Source organism: Diabrotica undecimpunctata, chromosome 3 (genome assembly GCF_040954645.1).
Source record: "Diabrotica undecimpunctata isolate CICGRU chromosome 3, icDiaUnde3, whole genome shotgun sequence".
NCBI classification, from domain to species: Eukaryota; Metazoa; Arthropoda; class Insecta; order Coleoptera; family Chrysomelidae; genus Diabrotica; species Diabrotica undecimpunctata.
The window spans coordinates 98,655,923-98,671,894 of NC_092805.1; positions in this window are offsets into that span (position 1 = coordinate 98,655,923).

The window sequence follows — 15,972 nt, forward strand, 5'->3', positions numbered from 1 at the left end:
TAACAAGAGCCGGGGATGTCTGCTGGGTTATCTGTGTAAAAACCTTAAAATCTGGGGTTTATTATTTTAATGGAATAGTAATGTTTAAATTTCTACGACTAATTATTTTATCGCCACAAATTATTTTATTTTAAAATAAAATGATATTAAATGGTACTTTTTATTGATAAATGATATTTGAAATGCAAAACCCTGTATATCATTATATTTTTATTTATATGTATATGTATCATGAACACATTTTGTATCTACTTTGTATCATAAATTTTTATTTTTTAAATTATTTTAACAGGAAATTTTAAAATTACACATTTACAAACTGCCAAATATTTCTTGTTAGTTGTTCTTGGTTGCATTATTTGGAATAAAAAATAGTTCAAAGCCGTGATTTGCGCCATCTTAGACTTTCTGCTCCCAGAAATAGACAGGACAGTGTACATTAAGTAAGAGATGATTTAGTTGCAGCTATAGGAAGGGTAGTCTCAAGAAGAACATTTAAACAAAGATTACTTGGAAGGGGACTGAGAGCTTACCGACCGCTTTTGGTGTTACCTATGACACCAGAGCATAAGGCTCGACACTTAGAATGGTGCAGAGCTCGGCAAAACTGGAAACGCGAATGGAATATTGTCTGCTTCAGTGATGAATCTAGGTTTTATATTGGTGGCTCTGATGGGCGCTTAAGGGTAAGACTTTTTTGAGGTGAGAGACGAAATATAGACTTGACTGTTTAACGTTATACAGCAAGACAAACAAGCATTCTGATATGGGGTGCTATATGTTTGGGAAGCAGATCTCCTCTTTAGTTCTTATTAGAATAGAATAGAATAGAATAGAATAGAATAGAATAGAATAGAATAGAATAGAATAGAATAGAATAGAATAGAATAGAATAGAATAGAATAGAATAGAATAGAATAGAATAGAATAGAATAGAATAGAATAGAATAGAATAGAATAGAATAGAATAGAATAGAATAGAATAGAATAGAATAGAATAGAATAGAATAGAATAGAATAGAATAGAATAGAATAGAATAGAATAGAATAGAATAGAATAGAATAGAATAGAATAGAATAGAATAGAATAGAATAGAATAGAATAGAATAGAATAGAATAGAATAGAATAGAATAGAATAGAATAGAATAGAATAGAATAGAATAGAATAGAATAGAATAGAATAGAATAGAATAGAATAGAATAGAATAGAATAGAATAGAATAGAATAGAATAGAATAGAATAGAATAGAATAGAATAGAATAGAATAGAATAGAATAGAATAGAATAGAATAGAATAGAATAGAATAGAATAGAATAGAATAGAATAGAATAGAATAGAATAGAATAGAATAGAATAGAATAGAATAGAATAGAATAGAATAGAAATATTCTTTATTATCACTAAAAATTTTACAATTTTATGGACAAAGCTTGTATGAGTTAAAAAAAAGTAATAATAACAATAACAATTAAAATTTATTAAATTTACATAAATCGTCAATATCACAGAAATAAACATAATAAAATATACAATCCATTGCAAAATTTTACTATATTGCAAATTGCATAATAAAACCGTATGAACTAGTTTACGGCCAAATATATATAAAAATACTTTGTTACCTACTTGTACCTAAACGAACTGTACCTTCTTAATTATTCGTTATGAAACTCTTCTACTGAATAATAAGGTCTTTCAAATAGATAGGCTTTTGGCAATTTACTGAATTAAGGAAAGAAGCTGTAGATTTAAGTTGTAAAGGGAGATGGTTGTATAATTTTTTTGCCAACTATAATATAGATTTCTTTACTAACTCAGTGGATGGGATTGGTAAATACACATCAAAGCTTAAATTTCTAGTGGAGTAGTCATGACTAGGTCTTGCTGGAAAAACATGTAGGTGTTTACGAATTAAGCAAACAGTTTCTAGAATATATAGAGAGGGAAGATTTAAAATCCCGTGATTTTTGAAGTAGCTTTTGCATTGTGTTATTGTACTGAGGCCAAAAAGATACCGTATTGCTCTTTTTTTGCAATTTAAAAATACCATCAGATTGGGCAGCTGTACTAGAACCGCAAAAAGGAAGGCCATATCAAAGATGAAACTCGAATAAAGAAAAGTATGTTATTTTGGAAGATGCTAAATTCATTTCCTTCAAAACAGATCTTATAGCATAGCAGGATGAGGCTAGTTTCTTACTTAACAAATCGATATGAATGGACCATTTAAAGTTGCTGTCTATACAAATACCAAGAAATTTTACAGAATCCAATATACTGATCTGGCTGTTATTAAGAAGCAAGGGTTGAAGAGCTCCTTTATGGGATAATGCTACTGTCTTTTCTATGTTAAAAGAGAGTTTTATTTTAAGTAGATCAGAAGTTAAAATTGTTAGTTTTTAAGTTAGTGATGTCATTTATAAAGATAAAGAAAAGTAGAAGACCCAGTACTGAACCTTGTGGTACTCCACATACAATGCTTTTGTGACTAGAGTCAATATAATTTGCTTGTACTAGTTGTTTCCTATTCCTCAAGTAAGTTTGGAACCAATTCAAAGAAATACCTCGAATTCCGTAGAAATTTAGTTTTGTTATCAAAATGTCATGACTTACATAATCAAATGCTTTGGCATAGTCACAAAAAACAGTGGCAGTATCAAGATTATTGTTTAGTGCTTGATAGACCTCATGTAGTACAGAAAACATAGCATCGCTGATACATTTATTACATAAAAAGCCGAACGGACTTTGTGATAAAATGTTGTTTTTAATGAGAAAGGACATAATTCGGGCTTTTATAAGTCTCTCAATAGTTTTGGATAGGACAGGTAGTAAGGCAATAGGTCTATAGTTGCAGACATTAGATTTATCACCACCCTTATGAGAGGGTTGGTAGAGAAACAATAATGGCTGTCTTTAGGCACTCTGGATATATACCTTTTTCAAAGGAATCGTTAATTAGTGATACCAGGACTTCCAACACATTATTTTTGAGATTTAAGAAAATTTTTATGGATAGTCCATCAGTACTACAGGAAGATTTGCTTTTGATACTACTAATTGTTTGGATCAGTTCAGATTTATCAACTGGTCTTATAAAGATTGAATTCGAGACCTTTTTTGAATTGGGAAGATAGGAAATAGGATCTTGTTGTGGCAAAATAGCTGTTGTTATATTTTTACTTACATTAACGAAGTATTCATTTAGATTTTCAGGGGTTTGAAAGGGAAAATGTTTGAGATGTGTTAGTTTTATTTCGAAGATTGTTTATTATGGACCAAGTTTCTCTTGCAACATTTTTAGAGCTTCCCAGACGATTCTCATAGTACATTTTTTTAGCTGTTTTGATAAGTTTTAGATAGGACTTGGAGATATATTCAGTGATAAAGACATTTGTAATAAATTTCTGGATGTACAGTAGTGAACGCATATTCTTGGATGATATGCGGATACCCTTGGTAGTCCAGGGTTTGTGATGTTTTGACTTAATTTTAATTAAAGAAAATGCCTTATTGAAAAACCAGAGAAGCTTGTCTAAAAAAATTACTGAAATTATAGTCCACGTCCATATCCAGAAGTCAAGCACAAATTTTGGAATTTACCAAAGTTCTGGGCTGAAAAAATCCTACCTAAACGTTGGGTTTTCGAGGATTGTTTGTTAAGAGTGTTAAACTTGGTGTATACTGCTTCATGGTCAGTGAGTCCTGCATTAATAATTGTAGAATTATTAATGCAGGACTCTCAGGATTAACGGCACTCTGACAGCTCGACGATATATTGGTGAAGAACTGTAACCGGTTTTACATATAATACTCATATAGACCGTGAAACCATAGAGTTCATACAAGAAACTGGTATAGAGACTTTAAAGTGGCCATCAAAATCAGCTAATTTATCATATATCGAATATGTGTAGGATATGGTAACGAGAACCAGGAAGGCGAAGAATTTCCTGGCTGAAAAATCTACGTACGTGGTTCAACAAAACAACCACAAATCTTTTCAGAGCAGCAGTTTGCAAAATACAGATTGCCATGATGGTCGCCAACATCCGAAACGGATAGGCACTACAAAAAGAAGAATGGTAGGATGAAACTTATATCCAGCAAACTTAGAAAATTAAGGAGACATCACTCAATATTAATTTTTTGACAACACTGCAAATTTGTTTATAATGTTATCAAAAAAAAATTGTCCTCTAGGTATTGCATTTTTTTATCCATCAGTATATACATATATACATACATATATATATATATATATATATATATATATAAATATATCATATATTATATATTATATCCCTTTTGAAGCTGTTTTATATATTTATATTCTTTACTGGACTATTTTCTAATGCTATTGGATACCTTATTCATTATTGTATTTTGAACATACCTTACACTCTGGATCAACTATCAGTCGGGGTTATCTTCTTCTTCTTTTTTTGCATTGCTGATTTAAAGCATCTAATCAGCCGAGAACATCCATCTTTGGACATAGGCCTCCGCCTCATTTTTTTACACTTTTACACTATTATTTGTATATATATATATATATTAAATATACAGTTATTAATTACGGGCAAATTAATTATAGTAACGTAAAAATACGTATATTATATAAAAGTAGATTACATTTAATTGCACCGTATATTACATTCCAATATCTAATAAATAAACACAAATTAAATGGGACTGACATGTCGGTAAAAGTGGATCAAGTAATTATTCTGTGCAATTGAAGGAGAAAGACAATAGAGACCAAAAATACGGTACTTGTGTACCTAGTCTGTTTAAATAACATTCATGAATTTTATGTGGAATACCGTTTTTGGCCAAGTTTTAATCGTTCACGTATGCTTACTTTTAAATTAGGGTTATGTTGACGACAGTAGGTGGGCAATTTGTGAAAATACTTTTCTGCTCGTTGGATAGTGATACTTTGTCTTTGCTCCAAAAAAAAATATACATAAAAAAATTATATCTTACGTGAAATATAATTACTTAATAACATGTCATAGAAATTGGTGCTGTTTATCGTATTATTAAATATTCAAGTAGAAATTCATATTCTTTTTCAGGAGACGGAAGAAATAATCTGTACGTACTTATAGACACGCAGGCACTAAGCCTTATTTAAAAATTATAACAAAAAATTTAAATAACTTTTTCCTCTGCTTATTTGTAATTAATTGAGACCCGATTAGTTTTACAAAAGAAAACTGTACTAAAATTCCACTACATTGCCATTTGTAGTTTTTAAAGTTATTGCCTAGCATCAGGTATATCCAGCTAAGATGTATCTCCATGATTTTCCACTTAAAGTGGGTCTCGTACAAAGATTTTAATAAAAAAAAGCAAAATTAATACAAAGTATGGCGTCCACCCTGGTTTATTGCGGCTCTACATTGTGTCGTTCACAGACAAAATGAGATTGTCGATATCCTGTTAAGGTACGTTTGCCTATTCTTTTATCAGACGCTCTCGGAAACGAAACGGCTTGTAACTTCTTAACTTAAACTTAAAACTTCTTCGTTGAAGCATGTTCCATACATGCTTGATGGGATTCAGGTCGGGGGATTGTGCTGGCCAAGACAGCACATCAATACCTTCATTGTAAGCTAGTCTGTCACTAGACGTGCGACATGTGGACGAGTATGATCATGCATGAGGTGGAAGTTTTGACCAACAGCACCACTAAACGGGCGAACGATATGTTGAAGAATGGTGTCAAGGTATTGCTTAGCTCTAAGGAAGCGGTCTGGAAAAGCCAGGTCCGTTCTGCCACCGATTATTATTCCATCCCACACCATTTCTGTACCAGCTCTGTATGTGTACACTTTTTAACATGTCCTAAGCAGTCTACATTTTCAGATCGTCTCAACATTCTAACTCAACGAGAATCTGTATGAAATTCAAATTTAGATTCGTCGGAGAATAAAACTGTAGCTTAATCATTTGCATTCCAGTTTTGATATTCTTGACACCACTCTAATCTTGCAGCGTGATTGCCTCTATAGATTGGACATCTCAATCGTCTTCAACTGTAGAGATTGGCTTCATGGAGACGACTTCTTGCAGTATCATGGCATATGGTTACCTGGTGTGCATGCTACAAGTCGCTAACCAATTTAAGTGCTGTAATTGTTGGTTGTCGTCTTGTAGTGGTTAACACTCAAAAACGGTCTTGAGCTGCAGTTTTACCCCGCTTACGTCCTGGATGACGTTCGGCTGGACTTACAGTGTCACAAAAACGCCGCCACGATCGATTTATAACACTTTGTGAGACTCCCATTCCACCTTCAAGAAGGCCTACAGCCCTATTCATATCATATAAAGTTAAATGACGTCGTTCCATGATCAAAAACAATATTTTTAATGCACTAAGTAAACAAGAACTTTATAGCACGAACAAAATCGAAACTACTATTATGCAGTATAAAAACTATATAACAATAAAACACTGAAAACTTTGTTTTCAAAACTTCTACAAAATTTATTATAATATTTTATCACTACAGCTGTTTCGACAGAGTGCCTTTCTCAAGTCTGTTTCGGCAGAGTGCCTTTCACTTAAGAAAGGCGCTCTGCCGAAACAGCTGTAGTGATAAAATAAAATTTGTGGAAGTTTTTTTCAGTGTTTTATTGTTATATAAAATTAATTTCCATCAAGTAACGGTCGAATCCATCTTTTATATAGAAACTATAGTTTTTTCTTCTCCTGTTAAAAACTTTGTCAAATATTAGTTATCGTTTTTGCCGTTTTGTTTTACAACGGTTTTACTCACAAAAATCTACAGGATAAGCAACTATACGTATTTAAATATTTGGTTTTTAAGAGATTAAGTCACAATTGATTGTAATCCGTTTGAATATCCGGAAATCGTTTTCAAAAATATTGATTGAAGAAATAGGGAGGTGTTTTTATAACCAAAAGTTTGTTTAGCGGTTATTTTTTCAAACTTGACGGGTGACTTACTTTGGCCTTGACCCACTTTAGTCTAAACAAACATTTGATTATTTATTTATTTATTTATTTGACGAAAAACCCTCATTGCCTGTATATATAAATTAAAAGAGCTCATACCAGTAGATACAAACTTTAATATAATACCCAATTGGATAATTAACAAAATAAAAAATAATAATAATAAATGATAAATTTATTTTCTGATATCACATGCTGTTTCTTTCAGTTTGCTATAATATGTTATTTTAGGTAGTGCAATATTCTGTCCATTGGCACATTTTTACCATCATTTGTATTGTGAAAGGTAGTGTAGAATGCATTTGTATTGCTAAGTTGCCTGGAAGGTACGCACAGATCACCGGCATGCAAAAGATTAGGACAACGAATTTGATCTCGAATTAATTTGAATGTAAAATATTCATCATACATTCATTTTCGAGATTCTAAAGTAAACAACTTCAACTGACTTAAAATTTCCTGGTAATCACGTGTTTGCCTAGATATATTAAATTGATATGAAACAAAGAAATCTAATCTCTCATATGGTTTCAATCAACTTTTTATGTACCTTATAATTGAGAGACCACACAACTGAAGAATACTCCAATAGAGATCTTAACAATGCTTAATATAACACTTTAACTGCTGGACATGAGGGCTCTTTTGAATTACGGATGATAAATCACAACATCTTAAGGTGACTTTACACTGCATGATTTATCATGTGATTTGACATATGATTTGGTCATGGAGTGAAATTTACATGTTTACACTGTGTGATTTGTCATAAGCATTGTCATGTGGCTCGTCATAGTCGTCACAGAAAAATAGGACCGGACGGTACCTATTCCTCATGAGGACGGTACCTAGTCGTTTCGTTTTAGATGTGTCAGGTCTTGTCTCCACCGTGTATGTTAATACAGGTCTAATTGCTGCTTTTTTGATTCTTGTTTTTGTATCTCTACTTGCTGTTAAGCTTTGTTGTCGTACTTCTTCTTCAACATCTCCGTAACTAGTTATATATATTCCCAGATATCTAAACCTTGGGTATTTAGATGTTGTCATACTTTCAGGTATCTTTCCCATTCGTTTGCTGGTATGTTATTCTATTCCTTCAATTCTGTCATTTCGTTCCGTTGGTTTCTTGTGAATCTCTATATTTGTTTTTGTGTACCGTAGAACTTGCTTTCCATCATTTTTGTAAACTGTTTCCAGTGTTCATTTTTTGTTCTTGTAACCAACCGCTTTGTTTCATTTCGTATTCTTCTATAGGTGTCTCGGGACTCGGGAGTATTTGATGTTTTGTACTTCGTGTAGGCCTCTCATTTCTCTTTACATTTTTTTTATTTCTTTTCTGAACCATGGTGTATTGCTGTTGTTTTTTTTGTTCAGTATTGCGTTTTCCTAGAGCTTCTGTTGCTGCTTCTTCAATGTTGTTTTTAATTTTTTCCCAGCTCGCGTTTATATCTTCGGTGTCGTCTATTTGTTTCAGCTGTATCTTCTGTGCTAGGTGGACATGCGCTATGGAGGCGTATCCATAAACTAATCAACCGCATATGGACACTAGAAGTCATCCCAAAAGATTGGAAAGTAGGAATCATACTTCCTATGTACAAAGGGGGAGACAAACGACTCTGCAAAAATTATAGGGACATAACAGTTTTAAATGTCGTCTCCAAGATAATATCAGAAATTATATATAGCCGCCTGGAATCGTTTTCGGAGTACATGATTGGTGAATACCAATGTGGCTTCAGACCATAGAGGTCAACTATAGACCAAATACATATGTTAAGAGGTATATATAAAAAATGTGTTATATATAACATATCTATTTACAACTTGTATATCGATTTCCAGCAGGCGTTTGATGGAGTAGATCGACAAAAGATGTTAAAGCAACTATCTATGCTAGGGATACCCAATAAGTTGGTTAAACTTATACGAATGACTCTGGAGGGTTCCAAAGCTATGGTGAGAATAGATGGAAATATGACGCAGGCCTTTGATATTGAAAATGGAGTTAGACAAGGTGATGCCTTATCAACAACACTTTTTAATCTAACTTTAGAAGCTGTTGTTAGAAATCTGGATATAAACGGCTATATTAATACAAGATCAATGCAAATATGCACATATGCGGATGATGTTGCCATAATAAGCTGCAACAAAAGGGTATTAAGCGAAAAAGTTATAGAACTGAAACGAGAAGCTGCTACGTTTGATCTATATATAAATGAAAGCAAAACAAAATATATGGAGTGCACAAAATCGAATCAACATGAGAATCTGAAGGTAGACAACTATACCTACAAATATGCCTCCACTTTTCCCTATCTAGTCTCAATAATAAATGACAACAACAACATCAGTCAAGAAATACAAGTACGGATTCTTAGAGGTAATAAGTGCTTTTATCCATACAAAGACTTAATGAAAAGTAAGTTACTGAATCGTGAGTTTAAGCTTAGAATCTATAAAACAGTAATTAGACCAGTGGTCACATATGGATGTGAAACGTGGACCCCCTCAACCACTGATGAAAATCAACTGAGAATATTTGAGCGCAAAATACTAAGGAAGATATTTGGACCAACACAATGCAGCGATGGTTCGTAGAGAATTAAAATGAACCACGAGCTGGATGAACTAATGCAGAGCGCAGATATTGTTAGATTTGTAAAGTCACAAAGACTAAACTGGCACTGGCTTGGTCACCTAGAAAGAATACCAGATAATCGAGCTGTAAAAGTAGTCCAGAGATGGAAGCCCCAAGGAAACATAACAAGAAGAGGGCCCCGTAAAAGATGGATAGACGACGTAGAGAGGGATAGAGATCTTAAAACCATGAACATCAGGCAGTGGCGAAGGAAAGTATCCGACAGGGCAGAATGGAACAACATTGTTAATCAGGCCAAGACTCACAAAGGGTTGTGACGCCATTAGAAGAAGAAGGAGAAATCAGCTATAATGGAGTTGTTGACATTATGTACTGATAATACCTATTTTCAACTAAATAATGAATTCTATAAACAAAATTTTGGTCTAGCAATGGGCTCTAGTTTATCTCTATTATTAGCTGATATATTTATGGAAGATTTTGAAACAAATATTATTTCTTAATAAAATTTAAAACCCACAGTATGGTGGAGATATGTAGATGATGTATTCTCAATATAGCCTTATGGATCAGAGTTGTTATACACATTCCTGAATGATATAAACAACAAAGAGACAAAATAAGAGACAAAAACATTTACCATGGAAAAAGAATATAATAACACACTATCTTTCGTGGATGTTTTAATCTCTAAGAACGGTACTGGATATGAGACTCAGGTGTATAGAAAACCAACACACACCAACAGATGTTACAAATTACAAATCAAATCACAATATCAATATTAAAAAGAGAATCATTAAATCCTTATACATAGAGCCAAAATTACTTGTTTCGTTTATTAACACCTGTTTTATCAAAAAAAAAAATTATCATTTATTCTTTATAAAGAAGGAATTTTCAACAATCGACCGAATAGAACAAAACAACTTACAACGAGATCCTACAGCATACACAAGGAATAATACGAGCAAAATAGCAATACCATACATTAAAGGATTATCAGAAAAACTTAAAAAGAGAGGAAATAAATTTAACATTTTAACAACATTCGAAACAACAAACACATTGAGATCTATTTTATATAAAACTAAACCTAACAATGAACGAGAAAGAACAAAGAATTGTATTTATAAATACCTTGTGAATGCGATCAGTTTTATTTAGGTGAAACATCAAGGCCATCAAGATTTAGAATACGTGAACATCAATGTTATATTAAAAATAGAGAATTTGATAGATTTCAAATATGTAAACACGTATGGGAAAATGAACATAGGGTTCAATGGAACGATTCAAGTATCGTCCTAGAAGAAACAGATGGTAAAAAGAAAAAAATCAAAGAAGCGGCTCTAATTATGCTAAATGAGACCAATTGTGTCGCAAATTCCTCGACAGATTGCAGTAGGATATGGTTACCCATATTAAAAGAGGAAGTTAATAAAAGGAAAATACCGCTATTAGTCAGTAACATATCGAATTTGGTGTTTATTGAGAGTAAACTAAATGTAAGACCAAATACTTACTATGTCGGGATAGTATTCTGAGGTTTCTTCCTGTTTTTTCCTCATGATTTACTACGGAATCACTAACAGGAGAATGTTACTGTCATTATGGCATGTGTTTGTCTTTTTAAAGATGAGTCATATGCTATGATTTTTTCTGACGAATATTCTCAAGTTAAAGTTGATTTAATGTAATCGAATGAACTAACTATCTTACAAAAAAAGTCGTCCAAGGAACGCAACTCAACAATATTGGCAATATAATTTTAAAGTCGTCTACTTTAAAATGTATAATATATGTCTGAAGTGTCAATATCAATGAGTCAGATAAAATTAAATTATTAGAAGAATTTTTCACTGTGTAACAAAAAACAAAATTTGTTTAATTTAATAATGTTTGCATTTTAATAACGTGGAAATTGAAGCCTCAATAAACTTATTTTAAATTTCAATTGTGGCTTATTCCTATTAAAATAGTAATTACTGATATATACGGTTGCATTTCTCTTCATATTTCGTTGAAGGACAATTTTGTTGTTATTGACGACTAGTGCATAAAAAATATGTGTTTAAATATGTTGCTAATTTCTTTTATGTAGGTATATTTCTTTTATTTTCTTTCTCTACTTTTTCTTCTTTCATCCATTTTTTTAGCTAATTTTATCTCTCTTTTAGTTCTCCGCTGTAGATGTCTAGTTCTGTTTCATTTGATTTGAACATATGTTTAAGTCAACGTTGTTCCATAAATTTTAAAATTTCTTTTGTTATCCATTGACGTTTCTTGATTACCTTACCTACTTCTATCATAATTGTTTCTGTAGATTTAGTTAATTTGGTCATTAAATTCATTCTATAGTTCCTCTGGACCTTCTAGTTAGTCTCCGATAGTTTTTATTCTATGTCAAATTCTTTTTTAATGTTATCTTTTAGCTTACATCTTCAAAGTTAAGTAAATTGATTTTTGGTTTATGACGCAGGAATCGTTTTAGCCTTTTTTTATTATCTGCCACAAGGGGTTGGTAATCAGATTCAATATCTACTGATGGAAATGTAGTGACTTTTTTTGACGCTATTTCGGAAATGCTTACTTACAAGTATATAATCTATTTGATTTCTTGAAAAGCCAGGCTTGACAGGTATCTAGTTGTCGCTTGGGTAGTTTATACCAGGTATTTGTGATCATGTTTTCTTTACAGAATTTATATAATCTCTGTCCTCGATCGTTAGGTTGTCCAAGACCATAAGGACCTACACTTTGACCTAATCGACCTTCCACAATTTTTGCATTGAAGTCTATAATATATAGAGTTTCGTGTTTATTAAGCTTCTTTAAGATGTCTAGGACTTGATCATAGTGCTTTTCGATTTCCTCGTCATATTTCCTGTATGCAGTCGGGGCATAAATTTGAAGTATATTATTTTTGAATGGTTGAGTATTAAGTTGAAGTAATATTATTTTATCCGAGACTGGTATGAAATTGGTTATATATTGATTCAGTTCTGATGTTACCCATACACCTACCCCATTTTTGTGATGCACATCTTCTATGCTGTTATCGGAATAATATAAAACTTAAATTTTGATAAACTATTATTTTAAAACTATACCTACTCAACATAAAGGCAAATCCGATTTGGTACAGGTATTAGTGTATAAGTGAATCATATAAGCCTCACACGAAAAATATAAGGTATGTTTCCACGCAAATCAGTTTTTAAAATGGCTTTCGATTTCTTTTTAAAAATTACTTCCGATCTGTAGGCCGAAACTTCAAATAAAGAATTTAGTTTGCAGTCATTGCATATTTTCAATTACGTACTTAATAAAAAACTATGATGTTACAAGAAAACAGTTTTATAACAGCATGCACGAATAAATATAACTAATGTATATATTTTTTGTAGCGACTATGAAATTAATGTACTTAAACAGGTGACTTACAACTCTCTCCAAACTTTAAACAGATTATAGATGATCGAAATAGAGTTAAAAAAAGTCGTGATTTAAAATCCAAGAAGAGCACTGACGCAAAAGGAAAATCAATCAACACAATTGCCATTAAAAAACCTGACAGAACAAATAGGACTAATAACAGAAAAGAGTTCGACCCACTTTTTCAACAATTAGGTACAAACCGAAGACAAAAGAAAGATGCGACAAGAGAATGCGCAAAAAAACGGTAGGCACAAGTAAGTATGATATCATGCAAATTTTTTACTTACTCCACTTTGAATATCCGTATATTTACTTCACTGTAATTTAACGCAACAAGATTTGTGGCTGAATACAGTTAAAGACACAGAGGCGGAGATCTAATATGGGTTTTTAAACGTCGTTAATGATTTTGATTACATGATACCGGTCTATAATAAAATAAAAATAAAATAAAAATTAAAATAAAAACTTTTATTGCCATAAAAAATATGTACATTTTAACTTGAGATATATGATACTTAAAAAATTTTTGTCTTCTTTCTTCTGATGTCCTGCTTCTGAACCATCTACAGTCTGAACCGCATCCTCTTCGGGCGTTTAATTATTCCTGTCTTTGACTCCTTGGCTACCTGATGGCAACCACCTGACTAATTGCTGATCAGATGGCCGATCAGTCTATCCTTGGTTCTGTACATCCTGTGAATACGATTTCTGTTGAGGATGTTTCTGGTTTTCAGGAGTCTTCTTGTGGCTTGGTGGAAGAAGTATCTTGTCCTGTTCGCAGCCTCCTCCCTCAGTGATACTGTGTACTGGAGCCTTTCCTGAATGGTTGCATTTTATATTCTGTCTTTCCATGTCTACCCGTCGATTATTCTGTAGCATGACGTCTCTGTTTCTTTCTAGTTTCTTCCAGTTGTAATCTGCTGTGGAACTCCAAGACTGCATATAACATAACCGACCTAACATAAGCCTGATGTAATTGAATTTTTTTGGCCTTCGTTAGGGGACTTGTTCTAAAAATATAAGGAAATATTAGTTTTTTAGCTATAGTTGCTTTTACCTTGGTTTCTTGAACATGTTTCGTGAAATTTAATCTTCTGTCTAGGTGGACTCCTAAGTATTTGACTGATGTTTCCGAATGTATGAGGTTTCCTCTTATCGTGAGGTCGACAACTGGTGGGCTGCTTTGCTGTGTGAATATGATTAACTGTTTCTTTTTAGCGGTTATCTTAATTTTCCATTTGCCCATAAATTCTGATATCCTTTCCAAGTAGTTTTCTAACGTGGACAATCCTTCTATTCTATTTTTTTGATGTGTAACTTTCCGTGTCATCTGCATATAGTGCTGTATTTATTCTTGCATCTGTTGGTAAATCTGAAACAAAAATGTTGTATAAAATGGGCGATAGAATACTAATCTGAGGTATTTCTTCTTGAACTTCTTATATCCTGGATATCTTTTGGTCAGCTAAAACTTGAAAAGTTCTATTATTTTAATCCACAAGGAAACTAAATTCCTGTAGCTGGCTGTATACCATGTGTCACAAAATTTTTTTAAAATCCTTTATAAAAGATATATAATTAAAAAACCCAATCGAGCTATGTCATAAAGACAGAAGGTTTTAGGACACTGATGATGGAATATGGATTCCGAAAACGTTCTGTCTTTATGACATAGCCCGATTGGGTTTTTTAATTACATACCTTTTATAAAGGATTTTAATAAATTTTTTCTATTATTTTAAGTTAAATTTGAGTCACATATATTAACTAATAATGTGGCAATCAGGCTCTGTCCATCTTGTAAATAAGGGTTTTCTTCCAGACCGTGTCGTACGCCTTTTCCATGTCGAGGATGGCCATTCCAGTTTTCTGATTTCTGTTGAAGTATATCTTCTTGTCGATGATTACTCTTGCTAGCTGTAGTTCGCAGTTTCTTTTTCTTCTGAATCCGAATTGGTCTTCTTGAATTATTCTTCCCCTTGCAGCATTCTTCATCAGTCTTCTGTAGATGATCTTCTTCAATATTTTTCCAATAGTGTTCCAGGAGGGATATTGGCCTGTAATTTTCTGGTCTTCTTCGGTCCTTACTTGGTTTTAGTAGAGGGATGATTTTTGCATGATTCTAGTTGTTCGGAAAACGTACTTTTTCTATGCAAAATCTCAAGATGTAGTGTAGTTGCACTATTATTTTCTTCGGCAGTTCCTTGAGTGTGATGTTGTGGATGTCTACCGTTCCTGATGCCATGTTTTCTTTTAGTCTTCTGATGATTTTAGCAACTTTTGAATTTAGATGATCTTATTCCTCTACTAAAAATTCGTTCCTTCTTATTCTTTCATAGGCGTTGTTCACTTCTTGTTTGGTTGCTTCGTCCGACAAATTTTGATTTTGCCTATGTGTTGCTGCCATTTTTCTTGCGATTGCTTCCACTTTTTATTGAATTTCGTAGTGGGTTTCTTCTTCGTCGAATATTTGCGGCATATTCTGTTTAGTCCTTTTCTTGGATTTTAACATCTTTCTTACGTTTCCATGGTTTTCTTCTGATTTCCTGATGTTGTGCCACTTGTCCTCTGTGAGGCTTCTGAAGCTTGTCCTTATTTCTTCGGATAGTTTGTCTCCGTAGATCTTGAATTCCAGTCTTCTAGTCCTTTGGAAGGTTCTTCTGGTCCTGTTTCTCTCCTTTATTATTCCCTTTAGCTCTTTCGGAATGATTAGTCCTCTGTTGTTCGTTTTTCATGGCTTGCTAGATTCATCTTGTGATTTCTTCTATTTTTCTTTCCATTTCTTCTGTAGACCCAAATTCTGTCTTTATTTCCATTTGATTTAGCGGTCATAGTTAGCATATTTCCATTTCCATCTTTCTACCGGTTCAATCATTAAGAGGTCGTAAACACGAAGGATCTGGGGCAATATCACAACATGAGTAATTGTTGAAA